This window comes from Macaca mulatta, chromosome 1 (genome assembly GCF_049350105.2).
Source record: "Macaca mulatta isolate MMU2019108-1 chromosome 1, T2T-MMU8v2.0, whole genome shotgun sequence".
NCBI classification, from domain to species: domain Eukaryota; kingdom Metazoa; phylum Chordata; class Mammalia; order Primates; family Cercopithecidae; genus Macaca; species Macaca mulatta.
In genome coordinates, this window is record NC_133406.1 from 141,608,874 (window position 1) to 141,621,997 (window position 13,124).

A 13,124-nucleotide genomic window follows, 5' to 3' on the forward strand; every position below is an offset into this window, starting at 1 on the left:
CTCCTGCCATTTTGTTATTTGTTCTCTGGTTGTTTTGTAATCTTCTTTTTCCTTTTTTTTTCCTTCTTGTCTTCCTCTAGCAAAGGTAATTTTTCTTTGATGGTATGATTGATTTTCTTACTTTTTATTTTTTGCATATCCATCGTATGTTTTTTGGGTTTGAGGTTACCATGAGGTTTGCAAATACTGTATAAAATACTCATTATTTTAACCTGATGGCAACTTAACACTATTTCCATAAACAAACGAAAAGAAAACTAAAAAACAACAACAACAACAACAACAAAAACTCTATGCCTTAACTTTATTTCCTCACCTTTTAAATTGTTGTTTCTATTTACATCCCATTGTACTGACTTTGCCTTGAAATGTTGTTGTAGTTACTATTTTTGAATGGTTCACTTTTTAGTCTTTCCACTTAGGATAAGAATAGTTTACACACCACAGTTACACTGTTAGAATATACTGTGTTCTTCTGTGTACTTACTGTTACCAGTGAGTTTTCTATCTTCAGGTGATTATTTATTGCTCGTTAATGTCCTTTTCTTTCTGATTGAAGGGCTCCCTTTAGCATTTCTTGTAGAACGGGTCCGGTATTGATGAAATCCCTCTGCTTTTGCTTGCCTGGGAAAGTCTTTATTTCTCTTTTATGTTTGAAGCATAATTTCACTGGGCATACTTTTCTACAGTAAAAGTTTTCTTCCTTCAACACTTTGAATATGTCATGCCACTCTCCTGTTCTGTAAGGTTTCCACTGAAAAATCTGCTGCCAGGCACATTGGAGCTCCATTGTATGTTATTTCTTTCTTTTCTCTTGTTGCTTCTAGAATCCTTTCTTTATCTTTGACTTTTGGGAGTTTGATTATTAAATTCCTTCAGGTAATTTTCTTTCAGTTAAATCTGCTTGGTGTTCTATAACCTTTTTGTACTTAGATATTTATATCTTTCTTTAGATTTGGAAAGTTCTGTTATTAACCCTTTCAATAAACTTTCTAGCCCTATCTCTTTCTCTTTCTTCTCTTTAAGGTGAATAACTCTTAGATTTGCCCTTTTGAGACTATTTTCTAGATCCTATAGGCATGCTTCATTTAAAAAAAATTTTTTTTCTTTTGTCTCCTCTGACTGTGCCTTTTCAATTAGCCTGTCTTCAGGCTCACTAATTCTTTCTTCTACTGATCAGTTCTGCTATAAAAGGACTCTGAGGCATTCTTCAGTATGTCATTTTCATTTTTTAGCTCTAGAATTTGTGATTAATTATTTTTAATTATTTTATTTTAATCTCTTGTTAACTTCATCTGATAGAATTCTGAATTCCTTTTCTGTGTTATCTTGAATTTATTTGAGTTTCCTCAACACAGTTATTTTGAATTCTCTGACTGAAAGGTCATATATCTGTTTCTCCAGGATTGGTCCCTGGTGGCTTATTTAGTTTAATTGGTGATATCATATTTTTCCTGGATGGTGTTGATGCTAGTAGATGTTCTTCAGTGATTGGACATTGAAGGGTTAGGTATTTATTGTACTCTTCACTGTCTGTGATTATTTGTAGCCATCATTCTTGAGAAAGCTTTTCAGATATTTGAAGGCACTTTGATGTTGTAATCTAAGCTATTTCTTCTTTAGGGGGCATCACAGTAGTACTGTGGTTCTTACAGACTCATAGAAGTACTGCCTTGAAGGTCTTAGACAAAATCCATGAGAATTCTCTAGTTTACCAAATACAGACTATTGTTCCCTTCCCTAACTTTCTCCCAAACATAAAGAATCTCTCTCTGATCCACCTAAGACTGAGGTTGGAATGACACAAACACCCCTGTGACCACCACCACTATGACTGCATTGGGTCAGACTTGAAGCCAGCCCAGGGCTGGGCCTTGCCTAAGGCCTGTTGTAATCACTCTTTGGCTACTGCTTATGTTGATTCAAGGCCCTGGGGCTCTAAAATCAGAAGCTGACAAAGCTAGCCAGACCTGTGTCTTTCAATTCAGTTTGGCAAGGTCCCCCAAGACCCAGGTGGGTCTAGAAGTGTTGTCCAAGAGTCAGACTAGAGTCAAAACCTGGTATTTTGGTATTGTATTGTACCAATTTTATTGTATTGTGGGTTAGGTGGCACTCAAACCACACAACATAGTCCTTCTCACTCTTCCTTCCCCTTTTCAAAATCAGAACAGCCTCACCCTGTAGCCCGCCTCCCCCACCACAGGCCATAAATAGTATTGCCAGACTACTACTGATTTTCCATTAACGCCCAAGATCTCTTAAATCAGCTTGTCACGAATGCTGCCTGGCCTGAGACTCACCCTTCAGGACAGTGGGCTTCCCTCTGACTCAGGGCAGGTCCAGAAATGCCATCCAAGAGTCAAGTTCTGGAATCAGAGATCCCGAGAGCCCACTTGGTGCTCTACCCCACTGTGAGCAAGCTAGTATCTGAAGCCAGCAAGTCTCAGAGGTTCACCCAAGACCCTTGATGTAGTACCTGTGTATTGCCACTGGTTTTTCAGGGCCTAAGTTAGCAGGTGATGAAAGCTGCCAGCACTGTTTCTTTCCTTCAAGACAGCAGGCTCTTTTCTGGTCCAGGGTGTGTCTGGGAGCTAGGGCCTGGAACAGGGGCCTCTCGACTCTGTTCAGTGTCCTATCCTGCCGTGGCTGGGCTGGTATCCAAGAAGCAGGATGAAGTTCTCCCCACTCTCCCTTCTCCTCTCCTCAAGTGGAAGGAAGTGGTCTCTTTTGAAGTTTCAGGCTATACAGCTTGGAGCTAGGGGAGGGGTGATGCCAGCACTCCCTTGGCTTCCCCAGCTGGTATTTCAGTATGTTGTGTGCCGCACCCCACCCACTCCTACAGTACCCTGTCTCTGGGCCTAACTCAGCTTGAGGACTTGCCTATGAGTGCAGTTCTTATGGCCTAGACTGCCTTTCAAGTTTACTTGCAGACACAGAGTGCTATAGCTCATCATGGTGAGTTTTGAGGGAACTCAATTTCAGACCACTATGATCATCAATTTCCCTCTGGCTAGGGCTGGTTTAAATGCTCCCTCTGTGGGTGAGCATCAGCTGAATTTGATCCAGTTTTCCTTCCTGCTCTAACGGGACAGTACTGAGTTCAATGCCTCACAATTGCTGTGCTCACCCTCCCCCAGCACCCAGAGATGCTCACCACACCACACCGCTGCTGCCAGGGGTGGGAGAGGGTAGGCATCAGCAATTCAAGGCTGTTATTTTTTTAATCTCTTCAGTGCTTCTTTCAGCAATGCGAAGTTAAAACCAGGTACTGTGAGTGCTCACCTGATTTTTGGTTTGTACGAAGGTGTTTTTTTTCTGAGTAGATAGTTGTTAACTTGGTGTCCTTGTGGCAGAGGATGATCAGTGGAGCTTTCTCTTCTTCCACCTTGCTCCGCCTTCCAAGCTCTTTTTTAAATCATGGTTTGCCTTTGCAGAGAGGGAGGGGGATTTGAGTGGCCAAAGGCAACTTTAGCTTTTATTCATAAGATGCATCAAAAAATTATCTCTAAAATTATTATAAAAAGAGAATACATTCATGTTTTCCTGGTTTATAAAGAATTTAAAATTTTTAAAATTTCTTTTGCCAAATACACCAATTCAAGCATTGTGTTTCCTAAGTACAATACTTAATTGTTCTAGCTTATTCTTTCAACTGTTGTCTCTATAAACATTCTAGTGTCTCTCGAGGCACTTTACTTCTCCCTAATACTTCTCTGTGCAGCTTAGATGTCCCGGTTCTTCATTTCAATTATTCTAATACTCAAACCCCGTTTCTTCTTTTGCTTGTGCCTCTAATGCCTCCAATCTTACAACTATTCATTTTCCCAATATTCACACCTGAGTAGCTGAGTGCTCATGGAAGAGAGAATCACTGAACCTGACAAGTCGTTACCAGTATAACTTTATAGTCACCCACTTCGACTGGGTCCTCACTGATGCTCAGTTATTCTACTGTATTTCTTTGTTCAGCTCTTGTTATTACTCCCTGCAATGACTGTTTCAAATGTCTTCTGAAACTTGCTTGCCCAGCCTCCCTTCTTACTCTCAGCAGGTGACTTTATCTTCTACTTTATAAAGAAAATAGAAGCTCCAGTTTTCAAACATAAAGACCCAGTAACGTCTGCCTACATGCAATCCTCCTTTCTTCTTTTTTTAATGGAATCCTTGTCCCACTTTTGAAAACCTGGACTTTGTCAATTCTGCATATGACATCTGGAAATTTCGGGCCTATTTTGGGACTGCAGGAAGATTTATCCTGAAAACAAAACCAGCATGATGAATGCAGCAGACCAGAAATGGGAAAATATCTGAATTTTCAATGACAGTATTAAGTATTTTATTAAGTATATTTGGAGGTGACCTTATCAGACATGTCACAGTTTTGTATGAAGGATGAAATGATAAGTATCTTCGTTATTTAAGTTATTTGAATTATCCCTTTTTCTTGGTATTTACATGCCAAAGAACTCTACATTCTGAAAAATAAATACTAAATGCAAAGATATTTGGAAGTGGCTACATAAGAGATCCACTCCTAGTATACTCCTACTCAGATGTGTAGCCCTTTGGGAACCCAGCTTATTGTGACAGGTGACATGAGGTGCTCCTATTAGACCCTCACATTACACAGGACACGGACTCTTTTGTCCACTTCGATGAGGCTGAAAACTCTAAAAGTCTATATTTCTGGATTGCCAAATACTTTCAAAACAAAAGTACATTTCATATGTTTTGAATACTTAATTCAACTTTTTTTCTGATACAGCGGTTGATCTGAAATACCTAATCTATTGCTGGAAACAGATACTATTATAGTTTTTAAAATTATAATAAGCTTTACTTGGCTGTAGTTTACATTGAATATATTTCACCAACTTTATTATTACCATTATTATTTGAAATGGAGTCTTGCTCTGTCATCCAGGTTGGAGTGCAGTGTCATGATCTCAGCTCACTGCAACCTCCACCTCCCATGCAAAAGTGATCCTCCCACCTCAGCCTCCAGAGTAGCTAAGATTACAGGTGTGCACCACCATGCCTGGCTAATATTTTTTGTAGTTTTAGTAGAGATGGGGTTTCACCATGTTGGCCAGCCTGGTCTTGAACTCTTGACCTCAGGTAATCGCCTGCCTTGGCCTCCCAAAGTGCTGGGATTACAGGCATGAGTCACCGCACCTGGCTATATTTCACCAACCTTAAATGTGTAATTTGATGAATTTTAATGATTTTATACAGTTATGTAACCATGACCAAAATTATGCTTTAGAATATTTCCATCAGTCAAAAAGTTTATTGGGAGTATTTGTCATATAAAAACCTGAATTCACTAAGTTTAAATTAAAATCATAATACATTTTTCGTATGTACATAATCTTTACGTTTACTGTATTTATAGACAATCTCTAAATAAATATTTCCTTTTACCCTCTTCTACATTATGTAAAAATTGTAGTATATTTTTGACTATATAAGCAAGGAAAGGAAAAGGACTTGTGTGAAGCCGAGCATTTTGAGACAACTGATAAAGTTAAGTCCCTTAAATGAATGCATGAGCAGATGGTTGTGTTAACTTAAAAAGAAGGTGCCTTTTGAGAGAGGAAGAGGACCAACATTATTGCAAGCTGACTGTGGTAGGCACTTACATATATCATCCCATTTTGTACTCACAAATAACTCATAACATTGATTTTTTTTTTAAAGCCACTATACCAATTAGTATGTAGGAGCTCAAAAGAAATATGCAAATTATCCCAGCTCACAGGGTTAGTAAGCAGTAAAACTGAGGTATGAAAACAGATTTAATTACAAAGTGCTTTCTTTCTATTTCATATGATCATCCTGTGTATTGGAAGTAAAACAGACAATAAGTTCTTTGAAGATAGAAACTCTGCCCAAGGCACCATTGGGTTTGTGTGTGTGTGTGTGTGTGTGTGTGTGTTAAGTGGGGGGCATCCATGTGAGGTCTGATAGGATTTCTTGCAGGAGGTAACATCTAAGCTGAAACTTATCAGGAAAATACGGACACTCGCTGTGAGGAAAGTGAGCGGTAAAGGTGAGAAGTGAGTTCTAGGAAGAAGGAATTAGATGTATAAAGGCACAGAAATAAAGAGAAGCATTCTTCAGGAATTTAGCAAGAAGGGAATTGTGGGAGAAGAATTTAGAAAGGCAGATAACATGTTGGTCATTTAACAACAGATATCCCACCCAGAAGTATGTCTTGGATAGGATGGATCTGTTAGAATTGCATGTGGGTGCATATTGACCATAGTGGCTGCATAATGTCCGGAATAACTTTAACAAGTAAGGAGTTATTATTATTGTTGTTGTTATTTTAGACAACGAGAAGTCAGGCATTCCCAATATTAGGTAGCTGGTCAAGGTTGGATGATTCTTCTAGCTGCAGGCTTGGCCATCCTTACTTAACATGTGACTTCTGTTCTTCAGGTTTTATGATGACTGCTTTACCTTTATATATTGAATCTGCATTTTAGTTAGGAAGAAGTAGGAAAGGCAAAGAGTAAAATGTAAATATCATCAATCTGTCCTTTCTCTTCAAAATCAGGGAAAGACATTGTGTTTTTGGAAGCATGAATAAGTGTTTTTGGAAGCACTTATATCTTATTAAGTACATCTGTGTCATAAGGTCATCCTAGCTGCAGAGGAGTCTGGAAAATTCAGTTGTTGTTTTGTTTTTGTTTTTTGTTTGTTTTCTTACTTTTAATTAGGCAGTCTGGATTTGTTAGTAAGATCTTGAATAAATATCCAATAATATTCACAGTACCCAACATAAGAACTCTTTAATAAATAACTGTTAAAAAGTTCTTCAGAGAATACTTCCTAAATGTTACTTTCAGAAAAATATGGAAAAGGTGAAATCCATAATAGGAAAGTAGACCTTCTTCAAGGTCACTTTTGGGTGTCTGGGGTGCCCTCAGCATAAACCATGAGGTATCATAGCAAACTCACCCCTTGATAATTTGTGTCACTGGATAGTAAGAAATAATACTCCATGACAAGCAATTCAACCAGAAAGATGGATTTTCTACCTTAATTGAGTTTCAAATTCCTGATGGGAAGTGTCTGATATACTATGTGTCACAACTTGCAGATAGTATAGGCGATCTATACTGGCAACTAGAGTGATAGGCAATAGGGATTCATTCATTAATTCATTAAGCATTTTCTAAGTGGATGCCTTTTGGTATGTTAGATCATGGCTGGGGCAATAGTGTACTATTTTCTACAATTACTCTCCCCTCGCCCCTGTAGTCATATTTTTTGGCTACTCCTTTTAATTTTTCTTAAAAAATTTTGGTCTGTTTCATTAGTATGCATGACCTGTATTGCAATGTTATTCAACCTTCTTATTCTACTAACTCCTATCTCTGTTTCCTTCATGACAGATTATATTCGATTGGATTTTGTGGACTCTGAGCTCCTGATTATTCTCTTATCTCTCTGAGTGCTCCTCTTTACTCTTTGTAAGACTTTTCTTCCTCAACCTCTCCTTAAATGTCAGTGCTACTCAGAATTTTGTCTTTTACCTCCTTTTCTCTGCACAAACTCTCCCTCAGTTATATCATCCACTTAAAGGGTTTCAATTGTTTCTATAAATCAACAACTGTTAAATGTATACTTTGATTTTTTTTTTTTCTTTTAATCTTCAGATTAATACCTCTAACTCTCTGCAGGTCACCTCCCCTTTCAGAATCATTGATCTTAACATTTTCCAAGTTAAATTCAGAGATACTTGCAGATCTATGGTTGTATGGATCCAGCAGTTCCTACACAATAATCCCTTCCTCTTATTGCTGTAGTCCCTTCCCCTACTTTCTGCAATGATCCTTTTGAATAAAGTTTCTCCTTACTAAATCAGAATTTATCTTTTATTTGATAATTAATGGTTCCGTGCCTTCAAGGAAGTGCTGACCACCCCTTGGATCCCACTGTCTTCATCCAAGTATCCATGCTGGTTCTGGAAGCCCTTGTGTCCTTTCCTGGTGGGAGAAATCAGGATCCATGGTGATGCATCACAACTCCTCATCTAATCCAGTGCTCAGGACACTTGTCGGTTGTAGCATCAAACTAAGAAGTTACTTTTCTTCTTTGTGGCAAAGAGATTTTCCTTCACCCCCTTCTGTGTAGCCTCTTCTGTGTATTGAGGAATTCCTAATCTGGGGATTACAGATGACAATTTCCTTAGCTTCCAGAACCTCAGAGATTGTGTGGTGGGGTTCCCTTTTCCCTTGGCTCTCTGACTTTGTCTTAACTATATGATAATTCAACGAGTAACTCTCATTATGACTACTTCTTTCCTCTTCTTCTCTGTTGACTACATGTGACAACATGCTTCACCCTATGGCACTGACTCAGTTTAATATCCTCAGAAACAGTCACATTTTACCAAAAGCAGTTTAGAACATAATGATCTCTTTGCAAAACTTGAGAACTTCCCAAATTGGCTCATCTGACATCTTGAGAGCTCCCCCTTTCCATCATTCCTGTTACCCTTTCTTCCTTTCACTACATCAGACCTTAATTATTTCTAATATTCCCAGAAATTAATGAAAGTAAGCTTATTTTGCAAAACTTGATCTCAACAGTAGTTATGTTTGTATGTAATATATCACATCAAAGTTTCTAAGGTCTTTCATGAATTTAAAACCGTAGACTTATGTAAATTAATTATGCAAGTTATGCAGGTTGTGTTTTTGTTAAGAAACAAGAAGAGTAATTTTGATCTAAAGTAAAATGACTAGTCATTCCAGGATGAGAAAGAGGGAAGTATAGCACAAAATGCGAATGGATATGAAAGGTTGTAGGAGGTTTGCAGAAAAAAATAAATAAAAATAAGGAATTTTATTTCTTGTACAAAGCTAAAATTTGATGGGTTTATTTATAGGATTTGTTAAAGAAGATTTAGTATTAAACTTCATACTGATAGAAAACTACAATTTGGTTTTCTCTTCACTTAAAAATGACAACAGTTTTTCTTCAATTAGTGTTCTGCTCTTTATAAGAGATTGTAAATAGTTTTTATTAACTTGCTGAGTAAGAAAAGATTCTGCATCCTATCAGAAAAATTTCCTGAGCTTATGTTGACGTTAATTCATTATTTCCCTCCCCAAGCATGATTTTCCGCTTGTTTCCCTATTACAGCAAATGGCATGACTATCAAACTAATCAGCCAAGTCAGAAACCTAGATGTAAATGCTCCGTCTCCCTTCTCATCCCCATCATCTAATATGCCAAAAGATTCAATTGATTCTCTCTTTAAAAGTATTTTGAGACTGTCCAAAAATACACATTTCAGTATAATCAGCACATTCTATCCCTGCAGTGAAGCAACAGAGGAACGGAAGAACCCAAGTCATAAGATGCAACTGCATTGATTTGCCATAAGACATCACTCTCACAGGGGTGGAAGACTGCAGTGTGTACTTGTTCATGTTGGCAGACCAACTTGGGTATCAGAAAGTGATATTTTACAATGAATAAAGGAAGTTAGAGGAACAATTTGTTCAATAGTATTAGGCTAAGTAAGAAACTGGGACATAATACAGCTATGATAAAGTGAGAGTGGTCTTTTGATGCAAATGGAAAGATTTGAAGTAACTGACTATAATTTCACACATTTATCTCAACAATAGGGATGGCATGCCACTGAAATGTAAAATACTTGGGGTTCAGGGGCTGAGACTCTCCATTCCCTAAATGTTACTTAGATGGTCATAGATTATGCTTGCTTCTCTTACTCTGATTTTTTAAAAAACCTATCTGACCCATCTTCTCTGACCAATATGTAACACTCCTGACATGGAGGACATTTCTGATGTTTTCAGTGGACAGTAAATTGTGAAACTTACAGTTCAATTCTGTTTATCTCATTTCTGAATAATTAACATTTTTAATTTAAAAATTTAAGTTCAAAACGTAATGTTCATTTGAATTCTCACATTATATTTATCTAGGTACCAACACATAATAAATTTGAATTACTCATGAGAAATTAATTTATTCCTTTTTCCATATTTTTTAAATTTGAAACTCGAAAAGTCCTATATTATGTAAGAACTAAAGTGAGACATTTTTATTTTCCAAAGATAAGTATTAAGGCAAAATTATGTGTCAAGTGATGATCCTTCTTCCTTTCCCACTCACCAAAGCTATTATTTCATGCCTTTTATTTTCTTCTTAAATTTCTAATGCTGACAGCCTATCCTTTTCCTTGCCTAAAAAAGTCTGTAATTGCTATCACATTTCAAGAAAAAAATTTGAAACTATCTGATGGGAACTTAATCATCTTCCACAGCAGATGTGTTGATGCCAACCTTCTTCCCTTGTTAAAAGGAAATACATTTCCTTCCTCTTACGAAAGACTAGTCTCTTGTACCATGCTCCTGCTCTCAAGCCCTCTCATTGTCTTGCTGGCGTTCTCATGGCATAAATTTGCTAGGTTTGACATAAATATCACAGACTAGGTTACTGAAACAATGAAAATTTATTTCCTCACAGTTCTGGAGGGTAGAAATTGGAAATCAATGTGTTGGCAGGGTTGATTTCATTCTGAGGCTTCTCCCCTTTGCTTGTAGATGGTCATCTTTGTCTTATCCCTTTGTCTTATCACATAGTCTTATCACATAGTCTTTCCTCTAAGCCTGTGTCTGAATTTCGTCTTCTTATGAGGACACCAGTCATCTTGATTAGGCACTACCCTAAAGATCTCATGTTAATTTAATTACCTGTTTAAAAACTTCATATTCAAATATGATATATTCTGAGGGTTAAGACTGGGGGTTAAAACTTCAACTTACAGGCTGGGCATGGTGGTTCATGCCTGTAATCCCAGCACTTTGAGAGACCGAGGTGAGAATATCACTTGAGGTCAGGAGTTCGAGACCAGCCTGGCCAACATGGTGAAATCCTGTCTCCACTAACAATACAAAAATTAGCCGGGCATGGTTGGGGGGAACCTGTAATCCCAGCTACTTGGGAGTCTGAGGTTGGAGAATCACTGAAACTCAGGAGGCAGAGGTTGCAATGAGCCAAGATCACACCATTGCACTTCAGCCTGGGCATGTTGCCATTTTAAGATGGAGCAAAACTCCATCTTAAAAAAACGAGAAACAAAAAACCTTTGACTTACGCATTTGGAGAGGACACAATCCAGCACGGAGCAATCAGTTAGGGCCTTTTCTTTCTACATTATCAAGCTTATTTTTTCTTTATCTCTCACAACTGTGTCATTACCCAAAGCATAAAGCATGCTGTAGAAGTTCCTATTCTAAAAAATCACCCTTTGACTCCACACTCCACTCCAGCTATTGCTTTATTCCTTTGCTCTCATTTAAGCCATGTTAGTGGCATCTCTTATACATGCTGTGCACATCTTCTCACCACACTTTCACGTCTCCACCTTCTCCAATGTGTCTTCTGCCAATTTGATTTTATAAAATTAAACATAGTTGATGACTCCTTCAGTCTTGATACAGTTACCTACCTTGACATCCATGACATCTGCAAAGACATTTTGGTTATTCACCATCCATGCCTTCTTTTCCCCATCAAGTAGCAGATTTGAGTTGGGGTAGGATTGAGCCCACCCCAATTTTAGCATTGGGTCTTTACTGGACACCTTGCCCTTGCCCACATTGATTGGTTCAATACCAAGTATGGATCTGAGATTTATGTCAGTCAGCTCATAGCATTCACCTGATCACTCTGGTGGGAATGTTTTTTCATTGAATTTTTGTTTCCTTGAATGGGCTCTTCTTTCTCCTTTGGAAGGAAATGAGGAAGCAAGTAGTTCTGTGTTTTGCTAATATCCATCTTGTGATAAAAATGACACTATCCTGGGGAAAAGCTACCATCTGGAAGAAAACAATGATGAAAGAATTTCAGAGACAGAAACAGAATCCTGAGGGACTCATGTCTGAAGCTTTTTAAATCTCTGGACTTCTCACTGAAGACAGCTAGTAATCCCTTTTGTTGTTGGTTAGATTGAGTTAAGTTTTCCATTCCTTGGAACTGAAAGCATGTTAAATGAGTCAACACCTACTTGGCTGGTCTTCCTCCCATCTATCTCTCTCTTCATGTCTCTTTCTCTGTCACAGTATTCATCTTCTCACCTAAATATTTTAGTTTCAGTTTTCCAGGACATGGTTTTGGGCCTTATACCTTTTTTCCAAACACTGAGGTTATATGAAGTAGGGCACATAGTCCACACTGAGAGAGAGATTATGTGTGGAGCAGGCCCCAGGAGACAGTCAGGGAAGACCACAAGATGAGAGGAGGGGCTTCAGGAGACCCGCTTCTGTGAGGGACACACTATCTCACAGCAATCAATATCTTTGTCTTGTCTGTGTAAGAGGAATACAAATGAAAAGACAGCTACAAAATATTAAATTCTGGCCATATTTTATATGTCATGATACAACTTCATTTTGTTTTGAATTTTTAACAAAGAAACAACATGATAAAATATAGGTATTTTAAAAATTTTAAAAGTAAAAAATAAAAGTAAATTTAAAAAAATAGAACTTGCCCTGTGAAGACAAAACAAAACACACAAACAAAAGACAAGCAAGCAAACAAACAAACAAACAAAAATACTCTCATAGCTATGGTGAGAAGAGCTCATTGAAGAGGCAAGAGAGTGAGAGAGTCTCAAGTAGGGAGGATAGCCCAGGAAGAGATAATGGTGACATTGTTGAGGGGATGCACATGTCAGCACAATTCAAACCATTGGCCATGGCCTACAACTTCCTGAATGGTAAGAACCCTGACAACCCTTCCAATTTAACTCTGTTCCCCTTCCCCTTGCTCATTTTGCCCTAGCTACATTGCTCTTCTTTCAGTTTCTAACAATTACAGAGCTCTATCATCACCTTAAAATGTTTTCTAAGTGCAATCAATCGTGAACATCTTGTCTGAGTTAACCACTCCTCTACCCATTATCCTCTATCACTTTATCCTATTTGTTTTCTACATAGTTGTTATCACAACTGTGTAATTATTTGAGTCAGCATTTGTTTACTTATTTATTGTCTATTTCCTACTACTGAATTTGGAGAGGAGGAGTCCATGAGGAAACAGACACATCTCCTTTGCTTACCACTATATAT